The sequence below is a fragment of the Nyctibius grandis genome, chromosome Z (assembly GCF_013368605.1).
Source record: "Nyctibius grandis isolate bNycGra1 chromosome Z, bNycGra1.pri, whole genome shotgun sequence".
Classification (NCBI taxonomy): domain Eukaryota; kingdom Metazoa; phylum Chordata; class Aves; order Nyctibiiformes; family Nyctibiidae; genus Nyctibius; species Nyctibius grandis.
Window position 1 is genome coordinate 63,277,754 of NC_090695.1, and position 22,099 is coordinate 63,299,852.

The following is a 22,099-nucleotide window of genomic DNA, read 5'->3' on the forward strand; positions in this document are numbered from 1 at the left end:
TACAGACGGCTCCGAAAAAAGCTGAGGAGCGGGGAGCGAGAAAAATAGATACAGATCCATCAGAACCGGTAGTGCGCCCTAAAACACGAGCTCGTTTTGGACTAAGTGATTCAGACGCTGAACAGGAGACTTGGCAGAAACCCCCCCCGAAACCCCCTCCTCCTCTCATTGATCTCTCTACGGATGAGGCTGAGCAGGAGGACAAGAAGGAGGGTAAACCTGCTTCGTATCCACCTTTACCGGATTCGCCAGTTGCAGAGTCAGCAGTACCAGAGTCACAAGGACTTAAAGGACCCTTACCATCACGAAATGGACACGAACTTGACATGACAGAGCTTGATAGAGGACTGGAAGAATTAAAGACGGAATTGTAGCAGCATCGTTCAGCCAACGCCTCGAGACACGTGACTCTGTCTCCCCCAAACCCCCCTCTGTGTTCGGGACAAGTATTAGGGCCACCTCAACCTTCTTTGCAATTCCCTACTCCACCTTTAGATCAGGGCGGGGGGGGGAGGTCTGCATCCATCTGGTAATGTGGGAGGTGAGGGAGAGCGTCAGCGTCCGCCCGCGTATACAGGGGAAGAGGGGGGAGGAATGAAATGGAAAGGGAGCATTCGAGATGCGTTATTAGAAGGAGTTATAATTCCACAAGCGTATCCGGTGATGGATGCTTGCGGGAAGGTAGGAACCACCACATTTCAGATGGAGCATTTAGCAAAAACTTTTGCGGTGGCAGTTAAGGTAATTCATTGTTGTTATACATGCTAGCAAGAAGGTCACTTTAAGAAAAACTGCCTTAAGAAGTCGAAGCTGAGTGGGAGAGATAACTCTGTTTGGATGTGTCTTTGCTGTAAGAAGCTGAGGCATTTTGTGAAACTGTGCAGATCCAAGTATAATGCTCAAGGTCAGCTGATAACAACCAGCTGCCGAGTGCAGGGAAACTGGAGAAAGGCCAGGCTTAAGCAGTCAGCTCGCAACCCGAACCGCAGTGAAACGCAGAGGTACAACAACTGATTACAGAAATAGAAAGCAGGCTACATTTCAAATTCGTTCATCATATTGATTTGAATCAGGAAATACAAATTATCACTTTGTTTGATAGGCAAATTCCATATGCAATAATTGGTCAATGGAATTCAGAATGATCAAATTCGTTACAGAGCTATTGGCACAGATTATCATCAAAGATCGGATGCAATGTCGAGAGCTTGTGGCCACAGATCCTACATCACTAACTGTTCCTATTGCAGCTCAATACTTTGAGTGGTATATGACCTTATAGGACTTTACTGAACAATTGTTAACACATCTGCCAAAAGATAAAAAGCTACAGTTTATTTGCAAACAGGAGGGAAATTAAGTGTCCAGTGTGTATGAGTAACATTTGGGGTATTGAATGTGATGCGTGGGTTTTGCGTAGGTGTTTTACGTGTGATAAGAGGTTTTGGAAAAGAGCATCACATGCATGTCGATGGTGTAGGAGGTGTCTAAAAGAACAGATAGGATTGGGAAACGAAGTGCTAAAAGCAGGTACAGAACCGTTAACTGAGGAAGAATATCAATTCTGTCAAGCAGGGTGGTTTAATAATACGTGTGTTTTTGGGGAAATAGTCTTACTGATGGCTATTGAATGTAATAACGGTAATTGTATACCAGTGGAGTGGGAAGTTGAAAGAAGGAAATGGGAGAAGACGAAAAAGGAGTGTAAGAAGCGAAGGGCAAAATGGGCCAAAAGAAATTCAGACTGGTCTGGTCCCTCTTAATCCTGTTACCTCTGTTAGTGGCACATGATACTGTGTATCATCCCAAAACACCTTGGGAAGCAGTAACAATATCTGGATTACACTAATGAGAACACTGAATCAAACACAATTTTGTGCCTCTTTAGCTCAGCCTGAACAACCTTTCCACACCTGTTTAGTGGGGATGCCCCTAAACAGATCAGAGAGTAAAGAGGTGCTGACAGGACGAAGTGAGGCCTTACAAACCAAGTGTAAGGCGGCAACGAGATGTATTAAAGAATGGGATGTATGGGAGGATTTCTTACCGGTCAATTCATTAGAACCCCAAGAATTAGATATATTGGGAACTGTGGGAGCTGAAGCTTGTAGATATTTTAAATACATCAACCATACGAAGTGGAACAATCTCACAGGGAAGGTGGATGTTACACCTATCAAACAGTTATGGCGAAATGAATCAATCTGGTGTAAGAAAACTGACCGACTTGAACTTCAAACATTACCGATTCTACCCAGAAAATTACCAAAAGGCCTATTCCTAATTTGTGGAAATAGAGCTTGGCCAGGTATACCTAGTAAAAAGGTGGGAGGTCCATGCACGTTGGGCAAATTAAGCCTACTAATGCCCTCCCAGAAATTAATATTAAATCACACTCAGTTACATCGCCTTAGACAAAGGCGGAGCACGTCCTCTTTTCGTGAGGACTGTCAGGAGGAAGTAGAATTATGGTCAAAAACGGAAGCAATCTTCGCGTCTTTCCTTGCACCGGGGGTTGCTTCGGCGCATGCAATAGCGCAGTTAAGAAGGTTGACTTGTTGGAATGGAAAAAGGGTCAATGAGACTTCCAAGGTCTTAGGAGCCTTGGCAAATGATGTAGATAGTGTTAAGCATGCAACTTTGCAAAATAGAGCTGCCATAGACTTTCTTTTGCTTATGCATGGACATGGATGTCAGGATTTTGATGGGATGTGTTGCATGGATTTGAATGACTCTTCGCAGTCCATTCATAGACAGATTCAAGACTTGATGAGCTCGACGAACAAATTGAAGGAACGTCATGGGTTTTTGGATAATTGGCTTGGCAGTTTTGGCATTGGAAGGTGGTTGATGGACCTGATAAAAATGTTTATTATGGGAGCGCTTATAATCATGGTTATTCTGCTAATAGTGCCTTGCTTGTTTTCCTGCTTGCAGCAATCTGTAACGAAAATTGTTACTCAGGCCTGGCTTGCTCAAAAACAAGAAGGGGGAATTGTGGAGGCTTGGTTAAGTGAGAGGGGGCATGATTTCATGCCACTGAGCCGTCTGAGCAATCCAGGCTTTGAGCAAGAGTAAGGCCCAGAGCGAGTCACCTTGGACTCTCCTTGAACACTGCAAAAATGCAACAAAACAAGGACTTGGCAGCTGTAACAAACAGATAAAAGAAACAGGAAAAGGGGAGGGGGTGCTCATCGCTCTGTGTATCTAAATTTATAGACCAATCATATATGCTACTAGTACGCGTGGACAGCAAGGCTTTACCAATGGAAACGCGGGCTTCGGTGCGTGATCAGCGTGCTCTCTGCTTAGAGTCTATATATATCCTGTACGTGTAATCATCAAGGGGAGAACTTCCATACTCATATTGGGATTGTGTCGTTACTCCGGAACCGTCGCCCAGCACCCATGAGCCGCGCCCTCGACCTTCCCCTTTTCTTCATTTGCCTTTGATTACTATAAAGAGATGAGTAGGTATTTTCAGAGCTCTCTAGATCCAGATCTTTTTTTTTTTCTTAGGCTGATAATAGCCACCTTAAAAGTAATTGTTACATTTTTATAGCTGGAATTGCTTTTTTGAAAGGGAAGCTAATAAAGAAAAGATTATGAATGCAACTGAAACATCTACAAACCTCACCATATCTTCAGTAAATTACCTTAGATGCTGTCACTCTATTTTCCAGTGTGTTCTATTCCACATGCATGACGAGGTGCTATATCACTAACTACATGAAAATGCAATTGTACACTACTTAGCCACTTCAGCAAGCATAGACTAAAAAGAATAATTCTCTGATATTGCAACTTATATTCATCGAAAATAGGATTGATGAACAACATGGATGACAGAAGTGTGTGTTGCTTGCCTGCCATATAAAATATTTGAGGTAATTTCTAAAGTATTCTAGAAAACAAGATCAGAAATCCAGATCTGTCTTTTTAAGAATGTCTAATATTAAAAAAATCTCATTGTATTGAACAATCTCCTTATATTGAAGAATTCAAAGGTAAGTTCCCTCTTAAAACAAAGATAGTGTGTAATGCCAGATGTATTTCCTGCAGCGAAAAGTAGGTTTCAAGTGTATGTGCAGTAGTTTTTATAAGCACTTATTTCCTCCTCAGTGGGCAGTTCTGTAGTGTGCCATAATGCAAGTCAGTAAAAAAGACAGACAATCAAGTAAGTGTGTGTGTGTGTGTACATACAGTTCTTCCTTTCAAAGGAGCTGTTTTCCATTCCCAAGGGTAGGCCACTAGATGTTGCTAAATCATCCTACTGGCATTATAGAGCTGTAAACTTCTGTCTTCCAATTAACAGTGCTTTGTTTTCACAGACCTTGTAGCAATCTTCTCAGTGTGCAGGACTGGGAAAAAGCTCATCTATGGGAGATCAAATGGTGCTGTCTTTGACAGATAATACTGATTCAGTAAGGCGTCCAGCTAACTGGTGATAACAACTGTGAAACCAGGGGAGATATCTTGCTTTAACTTTGTTATAGCTAAAATTAAAGAATAAAAAAAAATGGGAAAATAATGGCAATAAAAACCTATATTTTCTTAGTACTTTGCTGTGATGTTTCAGCAAGCAGACAGCACTAAGAGGAAGGTAAACACAATGAAATTTAAACAATCCAGTTGAATAACAACTCTGGTGCCAACCCAGAAACTCTGTTTGGAGTGGCAGTCCATAATTAACTTTTTCCTTGAATAACAAATAACAATTCTGAACATCTGAGTACATCTTCAAACTAACTTTCTACTTTGTAGATGCAAAATTCTTCAGAAATATTAATAAGGGCTTCATTGACAATCCCAAAATTTGCTACCTGTTTATATTATTTAATGAACCATTTTAGACAGGTGTTGGAATTTAATTTACAAGATAGAAAATTTAGAATTTGGGAATATTTATTGTGTATGCCTGGAGATATGTTTTAGAGATATGGTGAACTAAGTACTTGAGATAGTCTTACAGCTCAGTGGAAAGAATGGGTTCTTGACTTGTGTAAATTCCCCTGTTGTCTTTAAAATTAATGACAGGAACTGCATCAATTTGTGTAATTCGATAATCTGATCTCATTAAATTAAATATATTTGTCACACCTCTCGGAAAGAAAATCTGGGATGAGACGCAGTCAGCAAAGTTTTTTGTAATTGCAACTCTTCCCAGGAGGGAGGGCTTAAAAGAAGTTGTAATCTGGGGCTCAAAAAGCAAGTTTACAATGAACATTTATCTTCATCTCAACTATTTATCTCTGCGTATTCAGTTATTTACACACATTTTACAACACTCTAGAACCTCACTTCTTACCTCCTTGGTTTACCACTGATCTACATTCTCCTTTACTACATATGTGAATTGAGACTGTATTTCTCAAGAAATTCTAGCAGCAGAGTATTTAACGAAACCGGTTAATGCTAAATTCTGAATAATACATGCCATGGAACACTTTTAGATTATATGAATTAATATTAAATATCAAACTTAAATAACAGAATTTGGCTCTTGTTTTAAAGCTGATGAAACATTAAATTACAGAATCACAGAATCACAGAATGTTAGGGATTGGAAGGGACCTCGAAAGATCATCTAGTCCAATCCCCCTGCCGGAGCAGGATTGCCTAGACCATATCACACAGAAACGCATCCAGGCGGGTTTTGAATGTCTCCAGAGAAGGAGACTCCACAACCTCTCTGGGCAGCCTGTTCCAGTGTTCGGTTACCCTCACCATAAAGAAGTTTTTCCTCATATTTATGTGGAACCTCCTGTGTTCCAGCTTGCACCCATTGCCCCTTGTCCTGTCAATGGATGTCACTGAGAAGAGCCTGGCTCCATCCTCATGACACTTGCCCTTTACATATTTATAAACATTAATGAGGTCACCCCTCAGTCTCCTCTTCTCCAAGCTAAAGAGACCCAGCTCCCTCAGCCTCTCCTCATAAGGGAGATGTTCCACCCCCTTAATCATCTTCGTGGCTCTGCGCTGGACTCTCTCTAGCAGTTCCCTGTCCTTCTTGAACTGAGGGGCCAAGAACTGGACACAATATTCCAGATGCGGCCTCACCAGGGCAGAGTAGAGGGGGAGGAGAACCTCTCTCGACCTGCTAACCACACCCCTTCTAATACACCGCAGGATTGCTTTGTTACTAGCATTCACACATCAGTCTTAGATTAATCAGCCAAAACAACTCTTCCATTGTACTTCCTCTCTGGTGTAATGATTTGTCTTAACAAATAATTTGGGGGTGAACAGCCGTCATAAGGAACTACTCCTTAAAATACACAGATGTTTTCACTGCACCTTACCCCGCTATTTCCTGCACTTGAACACAGGTAATTAACAAGGATAAAAGCTGGACTTTTGGTTACTTCTGAAATAAAGGCAGTATTTGAGCTCTCTTAACATTTTCTCTATGAAGACAGGTGTAACAAGTTACAGAACTCTAATTCAAGGAAAATACTGACATTAACTCCTACAAATCCCTAGTTATGTCTTATGGATTGTAATATGTAAGATATATTATGAGTATATATGATAATGTAGTACATTCCTTTAAAAACTATAATTTGTACATAATAAATACAGCTATATTTGAAAGGATTAATAATATCAATTTACTTGTTGGTTGTAGAAAACAAGTACTGTATACAATGTTTTTAGTAATTGCTTTGCACTCAGCAGCTTAATCAGACCAAATTAGTGAATACTCTGTAAGCTAATCAAATTATTTTTTCCTGTATAGTAACAAGATAATTCACACCATTTAAGGGCTGTTAGCACAGCATATAATTCTGCATAATGTTACCATGCAAAGTTATATACTTCCATGTCTTGTGTATGCTGTTCTTAATACGTCTCATGCCCTACAGATTTTGTAATTTCTAAAAAGTTTTCTTTCTTTTCCTGTTCTTAAGTTTGGAGCTGATATAACAACGACTGAAAGAATGTACAGCAAAAATGTAAAGCAGTGATTCTTCATGTGATTTACGTATTCCTTAGTTTACCTGAAATTATCATGGAAGTAGTAGCTTCATTAATGCTCCTCATGGTACAAAATTTTTCCCCAATACTTTTGCATAATTTTGTACAGAACAACACTGTAAAAGTTCTGGAGGTTCTATGATGAATTTGTGCTGCTACCCTAGAAATGGAAAAGTGTCTTTTCTTCTATAGGGAGACTGTTTTCAGCCCTTGCACTGGGACTGCCTATTTCTGGATGTTATAAATAAATACGAAACAGCTAAATAGAGAGTTATATGGAATGGAGATAAGACATTTTTTCAACCACAGATTTGTATTCAGAGGTTGTCCCCACCATTAGATTTTCTCCTTTGCAAGCAAGAGTTATGGTATTTATGTCTGGTCCATGGGTCTAAGGATCTAACAGACATATTTTTATTGCAGTTGCCAGTAACCCCAAGCAACCATGACTGCTATGCTTCAGTCTGGGTCTGGGTTTGCGCTGCTACGGGGAATGAAGAAATGACTCATTCTGGATCTAGATCACTCCTCTGAAGTTCCCATGTACTGCTCACTATCATAATCTCTGTCGGTGACTCAAATATTTTTGGTTTCTCAAATACTTGTACTAAAAATGGCCATTTGAAATACATAGCTGTGTCTCAATCCAGTGTGTTTTCTTGCTTTTTCGACTCCTTGCTAAAAAGTCTGGTAAACATGCTGAGAATTCTTAGCAAAGAGCTGGCATGGGCTGTTTTCCCATTCCTCAAGTTTTTATAACCCTATTCATTGCTTCCAGTCAAAGTGCCTGAGGGACATCAGTTCCCAGAGACGAGAAATTATCAAAATCAACAAAATGGGGCTTAAGTGGCGTCGCCTCCACCATTTGCATGTAAACAAGGAAATGCCTACAAGGCACCATTATGGAGAAATCTGCAAAACCTTTCTGGGAAATCAGTATGCTGGGGTGCCTCTCTGAAGTACCTCTATACTAAAGCATGCAGCAAGGGGAATAAACATGATGGAGATCTGTGGGCAGTTGCAGGGCTATGATCTTGTTGGGATCACACAGACATGGTGGGATGGGTCCCAGGAGTGAATTGTTGCAATAGAGGGATACAAGCTCTTTAGGAAAGACAGATTAGGAAGATGAGGAGGAGGAGTTGCCCTTCATGTGAGAGAGCAGCTGGAGTACATGGAGCTCTGCCTGGGGGTGGATAGGGAGTCAATAGAGAGCTTATGGATGGATATTAAAGAGGAGAGAGGTAAGGTTGACATTGTAGAGGGTGTCTGCTATAGTCTACCTGATGAGGAAGAAAAAGCAGATGAGGCCCTGTATAGACAGATAAGAGCAGCCTCACATTCACAGGACCTGATCCTCATGAGGGAGTTCAACTAGCCTGATGTCTACTAGAAAGAAAAAACAGCAGGACATAAGCCAAGAGGATTGCCCGTGGAGGCCATCGACGACAACTTCCTGCCCCAAATGACAGAGAAACCAAGAAGGAAATAACATCATAATCAACAAGGAAAGGCTCATTGGTAACTCGAAGGCTGAACGCAGTCTTGGCTGCAGTGACCATGAGATGGTGGAGTTCAGGACCCAGAGAGGAGGGAGTGAGCAGGACAAATAGCAAGATCACAACCACAGGCTGCAGGAGAGCAGATTTTGGCCTCTTGAAAGATGTGCTTGGAAGAGTGCCACAGGATGAAACCCTGGAGGGAAGAGGAGCCCAGGAAAGCTGGTTAATACTCAAGGACCATCTCCTCTAAGCTCAAGAGCAGTCCGTCGCAATGAACAGGTAGTTAGGCAAAAATGTCAGGAGGGTTGTGTGGATGAACAAGAAGCTCCTGGCCAAACTCAGTCACAAAAAGGAAGCATTCAGAAGGTGGAAGCAGGGGCAGGTAAGCTGGCAGAAATCCAGTGACAGTGTCTGAGCATGCAGGGATGAGGCTAGGAAAGACAAAGCCCAACTAGAATTGAACCTGGTGAGGGACATAAAAGGCAATTAGAAGGGCTGAGGTACTGAATGCAAGACTGGTCTTCCTGAATCCCAGGTCTCAGAGAGCAGGGGGGAAAGCCTGGGGCAAGAAAGACTTAACCTTGGTGAAAGAGGATCAGATCAGGGAACTCTTGAGCAGACTGGGCAGACATAAGTGCATGGGCCCTGACAGGATAAATCCACAAGTGCTGAAGGAGCTGGCTGGTGTCATTGCAAGGCCCCGCTCAACAGCCTTTTAACAACCACGTGATGAAAGAAGTGCCTGAGAAGTGGAGGAAAGCAAATGCCACTCCTCTCTTCAAGAATGGCAAGAAGGAGGATACAGGAAACAACGGGTCAGTCAACCTCACCCTGATCCCTGGAGAGGTGATGTAGTAGCCAATCCTGGGAACATTTCCAGGTCCATGAAGGAAGAGAAAGTGATCAGGAGCAGTCAGCATGGATTTGCCATGAGGAAGTCTTGCTTGACCAACCTGATAACCTTCTATGATAAAATGACTGGCTTGGTAGAGGAAGGAGGTGCAGTGGATGTTGTCTGCCTTGACTTCACTAAGGGTTTTGAAACTGTCTCCCCAAAGACAGACGACATCCCCATGGAGAGGCTGATGAAGTATGGGCTGGATAAGCAGAGAGTGAGGGGGACTGATAACTGGCTGAATGGCCAGGCCCAGATGCTGGTGATCACTGGCACAAAATCTAGTTGGAGGTCAATAAATAGCAGTGCACCCCAGGGCTTGCTACTGGGTCCAATCCAGCTCAACGCCTTCATTAGTGATCTGGGTGATGGGGCAGAGTGTACCTGCAGCAAATTCGCTGATGATACAAAACTGGGAGGAGTGGGTGGAACACCAGAATGTTGTGTTACCATTGAGCTGGGCCTTGACAGGCCAGAGAAATGGGGTGATAGGAACCTCATGAAGTTTAACAAGGAGAAGTGCAAAGTCCTGCCTCTGGGAAGGAACAGCCCCATGCACCAGTATATGCTGGAGGCCAACAGGTTGCAAATCAGCTTTGCAGAAAAGGCCTGGGGGTTCTGGTGGACACCACCAAGTAGAACATAGGCCAGCACTGTGCTGTGATGGCAAGGAAAGCTAACGGTGTTGTGGGCTGCATGAAGAGGAGTGTTGCCAGCAGATCGAGGGAGGTGATCCTTCCCATTTATTCATCACTGGTGAGGCCTCATGGGGAGTACTCTGCCCAGTTCTGGGCTCCCCAGTACAAGAGAGAGATGGAGCTACTGGAGAGAGTCCAGCGAAGAACCGCTAAGATGATGAAGGGGGTGGAGTGTCCTTCTTCTGAGGAAAGGCTGAGAGAGCTGGGTTTGTTCAGCCTGTAGAAGAAAAGGCTTGGGGGTATCTTATCAATGTGTTTATAAACGTGAAGCGGGGGAGAGGGATGCAAAGAAGATGGAGCCAGGCTGTTTCCAGTGCTGCCCCATGACAGGACAAGAGGCAATGGGCACAAACTGAAGTACAAGAGGTTGTGTATGACCATTGGGAAACACTTTTTTACTGGGAGGGTGACTGAGCACTGGGACAGGTTGCCCAGAGAGATGATGGAGTCTCCATCCTTGGAGATCTTCAAAAGCCATCTGGACATCATCCTGGACAGCCAACTCTAGGTCCACCTGGTCCACCCCCTGCTCAGCTCAAGCATGTTGGACCAGATAAGCTCCAAAGGTCTCTTCTAACCTTAGGCCTTCTATGATTATGCACACATGTGAGTTTAAGAAATGTGATTCTGTGGATGCTAAGACAAAAGTGGATAGTTAGGAATATATTGGATTCTGCTGAAATTACATGATTTTGGTGCAGGTCAATGACTCCTTAGGGAGGTGGGCAGGTGTCCATTGATATTTTTTCTAAGTAGCACTTCCACATGTTACTATTCCCAGGTCAATCCTGTTCCTGCATAGTAGCGCTCTACAGGGCTTTTGCTGGCTATTCCCAAGCTCAAGGGCGAGTATGTGGCAATACGGGCTGATCACAAAATGTATGTGTAGGACGTGTGAACATCAGAAAACACTTCTGCTGTGATCGTGACCGAGCACTGGCAATTCCAAAGAGAAGTCATATTTGAAAATTATCATATCTGTACAAGATGAGTTTTTTTGGATGGGATTCTATTTCACAGTGGATAAATCAGAAATAGTGAGATGATAAATAAAACAAAGAAGCTGGCAAAAAAAAACAGGAAGCAAAAAAAGCTTTTAAAGATTCGAGTGACTGGAAGTAGAATCTAAAACCTTTCAGCTGATGGCTGACAGCTGCAATGGAGTAAGGAGAAGTCTCTTCTGTCTTCATCACCGTACCTACTTATAAACAAAACCATAGAAGCTTTGTTAGACTGTCGCTGATGTAGGAGATTGATCACCATGCAGGCAACAGGGCATGTCTTTTGGTGACTTTTCACCATGCTAGTGAAAAATACCGTTACCTAAGGCTGAAAACAAAGCCACTCCAACAGAGAAAAAGAGTAGAAAAGGGAAAAGGGACTTTTTGTCCTTCTATTGAAATAGATTCTCTTATGTGACTTCACTTCTTACAAATATTGCAGGTGCTATGGCCAGAATGACACGTAGTGCTCCTAAAGGCTGGCAGGAAAAATAATTCAGAGTAGTAGATGGGCTGCTTTAAACCATTACAGCCTTGCTTACAGTACTGCTTTCATAAACTAGCTAACATTATGAGCTGTGCTTCGTGTTCCTTATTATTCTTTAAGGATATGATATATCAAAGACAACCCTGTCACTGTCCATATGTGTGCTCTGAACAAATACAAGATTTCATCTTTCTGTACTATCAAACTGACACACAGGATTAGTAAATTCACCTAGAGAAGGCAGGGTGAAAATAGCACTTTAAGTAACAATGACTTTTACTTTTTCAGATTGTTCTAGCCTTCTCAAAATGCAATATAATTTTCAAAATTTTAACCAGGGGAAAAAATACCATAGTGATCAGTGCTACAGTGTTTCATAAAATCAGACTACAATAGGAAAACCATCTATACACTGCTGTCTTTTCCCTTATCCTGTTAACTAAGGGAAAAAAGAGAGAACAAATATAAGGAGAACAAATGCTGTGTATTATACAAAGAACAAACAGCCCAAATAACTGTTCTTGAAATGAAGAATTAAAGAGAGACACGGAAGTACTGCGGTATTTGATATTATAAATAGAAGTGTTGCACTTTCCAGTATGAAAAGCAAGATTCCTGAAAACAAGCAAAAATACCTGCTACCAAGAAATAACTACACCTGTTGGGAAGGAGACTGTGATTAGTGTTCCAGGCCCACTGTCCAAGAAGTGTAATTTTTCAATGTATACACAATGTTCTCATATGTCTTCTAATTAACACTTCTGCCTCTTCATTAATATGAAGTGACAAGGGTATGTTAATGCAGGAAAACAAATGGTCTTGCAGCTATCCCTTTGTCATTTATTTAGCAAAGGCTTTTTTTTGTTTTTAAAGGACAGAAGTTTGATGGGAAGTTTGTTTTTTCCCTCTTCTTTCCTCAGATAACCATGCAAAATACAGTAACGGTGTCCTCTTTTAGAAGTGTCATACACTGGTTTTGAGCATTGTCAGTTCTGTGCTTGTGCAAAAATGGCCAGGAATACCTGAAAGAGCTAATGTTGTTACTATAGCTACTGCTGAGAAGAAACGGAAGGAGTACAAGCGAAGACACACAGAGGGGGAGCAGGTCCTTTTGGCTAGGTTAAGAATTGCTTTGCCATCCTAACGCTCTATTTGCAATAAGGAACGTTTAAATTGGGCCTCTCTTTAGAAGAGAGGTAAGGAAAGAGAAGGAAAAACCATAGGAACAACCTTTGAATTTAAGTTCTTCAAAACTGAAATTAAAATCTAGCATTTGGAAGAAGCCCACGATAGAGTTTGTTACAAGGTACAGAAAAATGGATGGAAGCTGTGATCTTGACCTAGAATGTGAATACGGGGTTTTGTTTGGACTTGTTGAATTAAACCTATCATGCCCGTTTTCTCGATTTGCTATTGACAAAGGTACATTTGGTGTCAAGTAAGTTGGCTTTCATTCTTATTCAGGAAATATTTCAATGCCTTGAAAGTTTTTGGTCTGCATATATTCATACTGTTCAGTGCATTAACCATTTGCACAGTTCACCTATTAGAACCTGAGCTTATCTTGTTTTTTCAGTTTGTATCAGTACACCATCACCTCCAGTAATGGACACCCAGAGCAATTAAATAAAATATTTATGATTTGTAGCTTGGGAGTTTTGTAAGGATATTGCAGGATGTGGATACTCTTATTACAAACTACTTCAATCTTTCTCTTTTCATACTTTCCCATTATTACATCAAGTAGGAATAACATATTACAGATGACCAGACAGAGAAGCTGTAGTCGAAGGCTGTTTTACCTGTTCATAAGTTGTCATACTGTGAGCATTCTGGCTGGTGTATTCCATGAGGCCAACATTCTGAGCATTATTTTATTATTAAACTTTATAAAGAAGAAATACTGCCTTTGCCATGGTCACACCATTTTTTTTAGAAGTTTAGAAGTTTGAGAGTAGAGACCTTATATGTTACAAGAATGTTTTCCACATATCGATGGTGTGTATTTGCTAGAGGCATTGACTAAATATAACTAAATTAAGAGCTATGTTTCAAGAAAATAAATCATTCAGGACAAACTTCATAAAATTTGAATGTCATGTTAAAGAGAAGTTCTAGACTTTGTGGGCAGTAGGTGTATAAGAACTGGACACAGTCCAGGAATGGGCCTCACCTCTTTCATTTATAATTGTCCCATTTATATGTATCTTTTTGAGCTCCTTTACTATAACTTTCAAAACAAGATCATAGTACCAGCTATTAAATCAATTTTCTTTTCCTAAAGAGGTCTGTCTGGAAAAGCGACTTCCATTTCTGTTTTCTAGGTGTACAGCCTCAATTATGCTATATGACATATTATTCAAGTTCGACTGGATTACCCACAAAATCTAGATCCTCCTTTAAAATAATCTGGTTTTAATCATTACTTCACTATTTCTTTGTAAGGTACACATCTGACCAAGTCGAATAAACAACTTGAATTTGCGATGACAAATACAGAATCACAGAATCACAGCGTGGTTAGGGTTGGAAGGGACCTCTGGAGATCATCTAGTCCAACCCCCTGCCAAAGCAGGTTCACCTAGACCACATTGCACACGGTCACATCCAGGCAGGTTTTGAGTATCTCCAGAGAAAGAGACTCCACAACCTCCCTGGGCAGCCTGTTCCAGTGCTCTGTCACCCTCAGAGTAAAGAACTTTTTTTCTCATATTTAGATGGAACTTCCCATATTTCAGTTTGTGCCTGTTGCCCTTGTTTTGTTGCTGGACACAGCTGAGAAGAGTCTGGCCCCACCCTCTTGACACCCACCACTAAGGTATTTGTAAGTATTGATCAGATCCCCCCTCAGTCTTCTCTTCTCCAGGCTAAACAGAACGAGCTCCCTCAGCCTTCCCTTGTAAGAGAGATGCTCCAGTCCTCTAATCATCTTTGTAGCCCTCCGCTGGTCTCTCTCCAGTAGTTCCTTATCTTTCTTGAACTGGGGGGGCCAGAACTGGACACAGGACTTGAGGTGTGGCCTCACTAGGGTTGTGTAGAGGAGGAGGATAACCTGCCTCAACTTGCTGGCTGCACTCTTCCTAATGCATGCCAGGATACGTGAACTTGTTGTCCACCAGAACTCCCAGTTCCTTCTCTGCAGAGCTGCTTTCCAGCAGGTCAACCCCCAACCTATACTGGTTCATGGGGTTATTCTTCCCCAGGTGCAGGACCCTGCAGGCCTTTGTTGAATTTCATTAGGTTCCTCTCCACCCAGCTCTCCAGCCTGTCTAGGTCTTGCTGAATGGCAGCACAGCCTTCTGGTGTATCGGCCACTCCTCCCCATTTTGTGACAATGGCAAACTTGCTGAGGGTACACTCAGTCCCTTCGTCCAGGTCATTGATGAATAAGTCAAACAGGACTGGACCCAGTACTGACCCCTGGGGAACACCGCTAGCTACAGGCCTCCAACTAGATTCAGCACCGCTGATCACAACTCTCTGATCTCTGCCATTCAGCCAGTTCTCGATCCACCTCACTGTCCACTCACCTAACTCACACTTCCTGAGCCTTCCTATGAGGATGTTTTGGGAGGCAGTGTCAAAAGCCTTGCTGAAGTCAAGGTAGACAACATCCACTGCACTCCCCTCATCTACCCAGCTGGTCATGTCCTCATAGAAGGCCATCAGATTGGTCAAGCATGATTTCCCCTTGGTGAATCCATGTTGACTACTCCTGATAACCTTCTTTTCTTCCACTTGCTTAGAGATGGCATCCAGAATGAGCTGTTCCATCCCCTTTCCAGGGAAGGAGGTGAGGCTGACCAGCCTGTAGTTGCCTGGGTCCTCCTTCTTGCCCTTTTTGAACACTGGCGTGACATTGGCCTTCCTCCAGTCGTCAGGCACCTCTCCGGTTCTCCATGACCTTTCAAAGATGATGGAGAGTGGCTTGGCGATAACATCCGCCAGCTCCCTCAGCACTCGTGGGTGCGTCCCATCAGGGCCCATAGATTTGTCAGTGTCCAGTTTGTCTAAATGATCTCTAACTTGATCCTCCTCAACCAACAGAAAGTCTTCCTTTCTCCAGACTTTCTCTTGTACCTCCAGGGTCCAGAATTCCTGAGGGCTGGCCTTAGCATTAAAGGCTGAGGCAAAGAAGGCATTCAGTAACTCTGCCTTCTCTGCATCCTCCATCGCCCGGGCACCCTCCTCATTCAACAGAGGGCCCACGTTTTCCCTAGTCTTCCTTTTACTGCTGATGTACTTGAAGAAGCCCTGCTTGTTGTTTTTGATGTCCCATGACAGATTTAGTTCCAAGTGGGCCTTAGCCTTCCTCATCTAATTCCTGCATACTCTAACCTTCCGATATTCCTCCCAAGTGGCCTGTCCCTTTTTCTACATTCCATAGACATCCTTCTTCCACATTCCATAGACTTCCTTCTTCCATTTGAGTTTTGCCAGAAGCTCCTTGCTCATCCATGCAGGTCTCCTGCCCCCTTTGCTTGATTTCTTACTCATAGAGATGCACTGATCTTGAGCTTGGAGGAAGTGATGCTTGAATATTGACCATCTCTTCTAGACCCACCTACCTTCTAGAGCCCTAACTCATGGGATACCCCCAAGTAGGTCCTTGAAGAGGCCAAAGTTAGCTGTCCTGAAGGCCAGGGTTCTGATCCTACTTATTGCCCTGCTTCCTCCATGCAGAATCCTGAACTCCACTATCTTGTGATCACTGCAGCCAAGGCTACCCCCAAAATTCACATCCCCAACGAGACCTTCATTGTTTGTTAGCACAAGTTCTAGCGGCGCAACTCTCCATGTTGGCTCCTCCACCACCTAAGTGAAAAAGTTATCATCAATGGTCTGTAGGAACCTGCAGGGCTGTGGGTGCCTAGCTGTGTTGTCTTTCCAGCAGATATCAGGGTGATTGAAGTCCCACATGAGAAACAAGGCCTGTCATTGTAAGGCTACTTCCAGATGTCTGTAGAAGGCCTCATCTACTTCCTCTTTCTGATCAGGTGGCCTGTAGTAACACCCAAAATAGTGTCACCCGTATTAGCCTGCGCCTTAATTCTTACACATAGGTTCTCAACTCCTTCTTCATCCATCCCTAAGCAGAGCTCGATACATTCCGGTTGCTCTCTCACATAAAGGGAAACTCCACCACCTCACCTTGCTGGTCTATCCTTCCTAAAAAAGTACGTACCCATCCATGACAGTATTCCAGTCATGTGAGCTATCCCACCATGTCTCTGTAATTGCAATGAGATCATGGCCCTGCAACCACACATAGATCTCTAATTCTTCCTATATATTCCCCATGCCATGTGCATTGGAGTACAGGCATTTCAGAGAGGTAGTCAAGCATGCAGGTTTCCTAGAAGAATATCTAGAAAAAACTTTTAATGAGCGGTTTGCAGAACAAGATCCTTCTATAGAGGTTTTTCACGGAACAGTTCTAAACAATGATAGACATTATAAACAACTCCTGGGTACTCTGAAAACAGAAAGAGAGGCTGAACCTCATAGCATAAATTATTTACTGGAAGTACATGATACTCTCAGTAAGCACAATGTAACTGTAAGACTAGTATTAAAACCAACTATATGCTCATCAGCTGTCACCAATACTGCATTTGGAGGCATGTGCTCCTAATCAAGAACTGCACAGTGCTAGTTTGAAACAGCTGGCAAAATCTCTTTCCTTCCATTCCTTTTGAACTACAGCACTTCACTGGTAAAAGTTTTGGTGAACAATTTGTGGAACTCACAGCATGACTCCTTATAATTAGAATGATTTTGTGACACTGCTGACAGCACCATACCTGCACTTTGTCAAACTGATCCCACTCATCTCTGAAATAAATAGATTAAATGAAGCTGTTAAATTCAAGTGCATGTCAGAAAAGTTATTCATTGGTCCTGAAACACAAGACTACGTGTTCTAGTAAAAAGACTGAAAAATTTATTTCCATGGCCCCATTAATTTTATTGCAGCTAATTATATACTGTACCTCATGGAGGTGGTTCCTTCAGATGTCACTTATTACCCATAATGGAGTAACTCTTCACTGAGAGTTAATTTCTAGAAGAAAAATGATCCAGAAAAATGGTTTAAGTCCTTTCTGCTGTAATGGGATAAAAGCAGTCACATAGTGTAGGCTGTAGCCTAAATTATTTAAGGATAGAAGAGAATCAGAGTTGGTTTGCTTGGTTTTTCAGAGGAATTATTTCAAAGGAATGACGGAGTTCTGTATTTCTGACTTACTGACACAACAGCCCGTAAGTTGTCTAGCAATCCACAATGGCAAATTAATTTTTATTAATGCATCTTCTCAATAACACACAGAGATCTCATTTAGTAGATCATGGATTACTAAGAATGAAACTTAAAGGTATTGCCATAGATGTAACTATGAAGAACTGTGTACCTACGGATACAGTTCTGAAGAACTGTGTACCTACGTATAACTACGATTTCATCCACATTCCTTTTCCATTCACATGCGATAGCTCAGTATACAAAAAATGCTTAGGAAAATACATGAAGCTATTTCCTAGGCATGTACAACAACTAGAATTTAGGAACAACTCAACTCAGGTCATACCTATTATGTTGAATTCAAGACTGCAAAAGTAGTTAGCCTTTCTTATGATCAATTCAGGCAAATGCCTTTGAAACTTTTAAGATAATGGATCCACATTTCAGTATATGTGTAAATGAAAGGCTTATGAACCAATGAGGCAAATAAATAAGACCTAAGTGATAACAATTCTGACAAATTTCAATCAGTTCTTGGTCTATCTACCACCGTAATCGTTTCTTACAGTATTTGTTTTTTTTTATATTAGACCTTATAACATAGCATTCAAGTATTTTCTAAGGTACAGAGTATCATCACATTTTCTTTCTTATTCCTATATGAAGAAATATTTTAATGTCTTGTAAAATATAGGGAGATTTTATTCTACTCTTAACTGAATTTAAGTAGGTGTGTTTGAGAGAAGTGGTAGTACTTTTAGAGAGCTGCAGACATGATGGCTTGGATCCAGCTCCCATTGAAGCAAATGGAAACACTTCAACTGATTTAATGGGTCTGGGATTTGATCCAAGGTGCACTGTGACTTAATTGGACTATTCCTAGGAGTAAAAGCAGTACCTACTTGAGTACTTGTATGCAATGAGTGTAAGATCTAGTCCTTAGAAGTGAGCATCTGAGAGACAAGAAGGGCCACTCTCATGGTATGACTAGTTAAAAATCACAAGAAATATAAACCGTGGAAGTTTTCAAAAGGAAGAATATTTTTATATTAGTGTAGGAGAACAACACGTCAGGAATTTACCTTTCACATTTCTGTGAAACATCGGTTTTAATCTGTACTTCTTCACATGTTATCACAAACTAAACTCCCAAGGGACTGAAAAAACTAGATGCAGAACAGGGCCTTACAAATCCAGTCTTGTAGCTAATTAAGTAATTTCTTGGTATTGTTATTTAATGATACAAAATAATCACTATACCCTCTCTTTCACTCCTGTGAGATGTTTCCCTCTCTACCATCTGCAATAAGATCATCAGTATAGACAAAATACTGAAAATGTGGCTTAATATAATCTCATTCATAATGTGGTAGACTATGTTAATCTGAAGTTGTTTCTACAAAACTGTGACACAATGCCTTTCCTGATTCCCTAACCACAGCAAATGTGAAACTCCTTGAGAATGATTCCTTATGAGCCATATCCATTCTGTCTTTAAACAAAAGATTTTTAGAGAGTTTGGCAATCTCTGTGTTAATTTCCTGTGTATCTATTTTTTCCTTTTGAAACAATGGTGTTCTGCCCTCGAAGCTTAACTTTCTTTCACAAAATAAACAAGATTGAAAGGTGCTTCATAGTTACTAATATAATCAGTTTTATGACCTTCTCTTTCAAGATATCACAGATCTTAACCAGTGTTCCTAAAAGCTCTGAAAGTGCCACATTTTCTGCTGTGGCACAACAAGAAAACTCAGTTACCAGCTACAGTTGCGGAGAGCTAGTACTGAACATTGATGCGATTGCATTTCCAAATAACAAATATGCCTGAGCCACAGTGGGGTGCACACTTCACTACAATAAAAACCTCACCTTGCTGAAAGCACAATGGGCTGTTAGCCTGGGGCAGAAACCTGCCTGCTGCCAGGCAGCTCTGTTCGATGATGTTTGGCCCTCGCATGCAGTCATCTGCCATCTGATCACTGCCACCAGCTCTGCCTAAGTACCTTGGTCACTTCTGCTCAATCCGCTCCATGCCACCGCTAGTTCGTCATGAGATGGGCTGCTGTCACATGAGCCATACAGATGTACAAGTTGTGGCCAATCATAACCTACCCAAAGTGCAGCACCTTCAAAACTCACTGCATAACCAAACCTTATACAACCCAAATCTCTCTAGAAAGCCACTATACAACCCAAACAACTCTAGAAAGCTGGGTGGGAATGTTGATCTGCTGGAGGGTAGGAAGGCCCTACAGAGGGATCTGGACAGGTTAAGATAGATGGGTCAAGACCAACGGCATGAAGTTCAACAAGAAAAAGTGCTGGGTCTTACACTTTGGCCACAACAACCCCATGCAGCACTACAGGCTGGGGGAAGAGTGGTTAGAAAGCGGCCTGGCAGAAAGAGACCTGGGGGTGCTGATCGACAGCCAGCTAAACATGAGCCAGCAGTGTGCCCAGGTGGCCAAGAAGGCCAATGGCATCCTGGCCTCTATTAGGAATAGTGTAGCCAGCCGGTCTAGGGAAGTGATCGTCCCTCTGTACTCGGCACTGGTGAGGCTGCACCTTGAATACTGTGTCCAGTTCTGGGCCACCGCACTTCAAGAAAGGTGTTGGGGTGTTGGAGCGAGTCCAGAGGAGGGCGATCAAGCTGGTGAAGGGTCTGGAGGGTCTGACCTATGAGGAATGGCTGAGGGAGCTGAGGTTGTTTATCCTGGAAAAGAGGAAGCTCAGAGGTGACCTTATTGCAGTCTACAACTACCTGAAGAGAGGTTGTAGCGGAGTAGGATTCAGCCTCTTCTTCCAGGCAACTAGCAATAGGACAAGAGGACATAGCCTCCAGCTTCACCAGGGGAGGTTTAGGTTAGACATTAGGAAGCATTTCTTCTCAGAAGGGGTCATTAGACATTGTAATGGGTTGCCCAGGGAGGTGGTGGAGTCACCATCTCTGGATGTGTTTAAGAAAAGACTGGACATGGCACTTAGTGCCATGGTTTAGTTGACAGGGTGGTGTCAGGGCAATGGTTGGACTCGATGATCCCAGAGGTCTCTTCCAACCTGATTGATTTTGTGATTCTGTGATTCTGCGATTCTGTTTAAAACCCTCTTCTGTGAGGGTTAACTTTAACAATATGGCTGTACTAGGCTGGTGTGTGAAAATCAACTGCACGAGACACAGAGTGACCTGTTCACTCCAGATATATTCAGCCAGCTGTCCATACAATTTAAACATGAATACATCTATTAAAGAATCACAACAAAGCAACAGAATTCAGCAGTACAAAGGTGGGAAAAAATGTTCCAGAAAGAGAAATTACATGTTTGAACTGCAGAGAATGAAATTCAGTTCAGTGCAAAACTGCTGCTAGCCTCAGGTTTAGAATTTGCTTATTTTTCCTGTCTTCCCTTGCCCAGCTCTTTGTTTTATATACTCTCTCTTTCCTGCAGTCCTTCTAATTCTTTTAAATTTGAAAGGATCTCTCAGGTCTTTCTCACTAATGCTGCCTTATATATCAAGGTATTTTCCACACTAGGTGACTTTCCATTTATTTATGCTTGTACATTCTGTCTCTTTCGATTTTGGCAGAGCTATGATAAAACAAATCACTGAAGAGGCATGTTAAGCTATTATTATCAAGTAACTCATCTCTGCATGGCATTGAACCAAAGTAGCTGAGTGTAGGGGAAATCTATGTGTTACCTACACGTCCAGTGATACCTGCAGCCCCCTACAATCTGCTACATGAACTAAATAAATAATAGTATTTGGCGTGCTATGGATACATTTCCTCCCATATACACAAATTCAGAAGGAAAACTTTTCTGAGCAAAATGAAAGCTACAATATAATGTAATAAAAATTTTCCATCCCTTTTCAAGATGTCCAGTGTTTCTTACAAGTCATATAGTACAGAACTAACTGCTGTCCCGCTCTTCTCTGCCAAATATGCCAGTATAATGTGTATTTCAAAGCATTTACATTTGTTATTTTTCCAAATTTTATGCACTGGATTGAGTTCATCTAAAAAAGTCTCTAATTTAACAGTGTTAACAATGTAGTAAATGGACTACTTAATTTCTCTTCAAGACTTTTTCCAGCTGTACTCTAAGGTCTAGTGATTAACCGACTTTAAGGATAATCACAATAGTCTGGTAAAATTGGAGTTAGATGCCAAAGATTACATCAATAAGAGACAGTACAGATGCAAATTAACAGCTGCAAATTGCATTGACCCCTGACTAGAACTGGTTTAATTTGAGTTGCATTATAGCTGAACTGTACTTTGTTAATGTC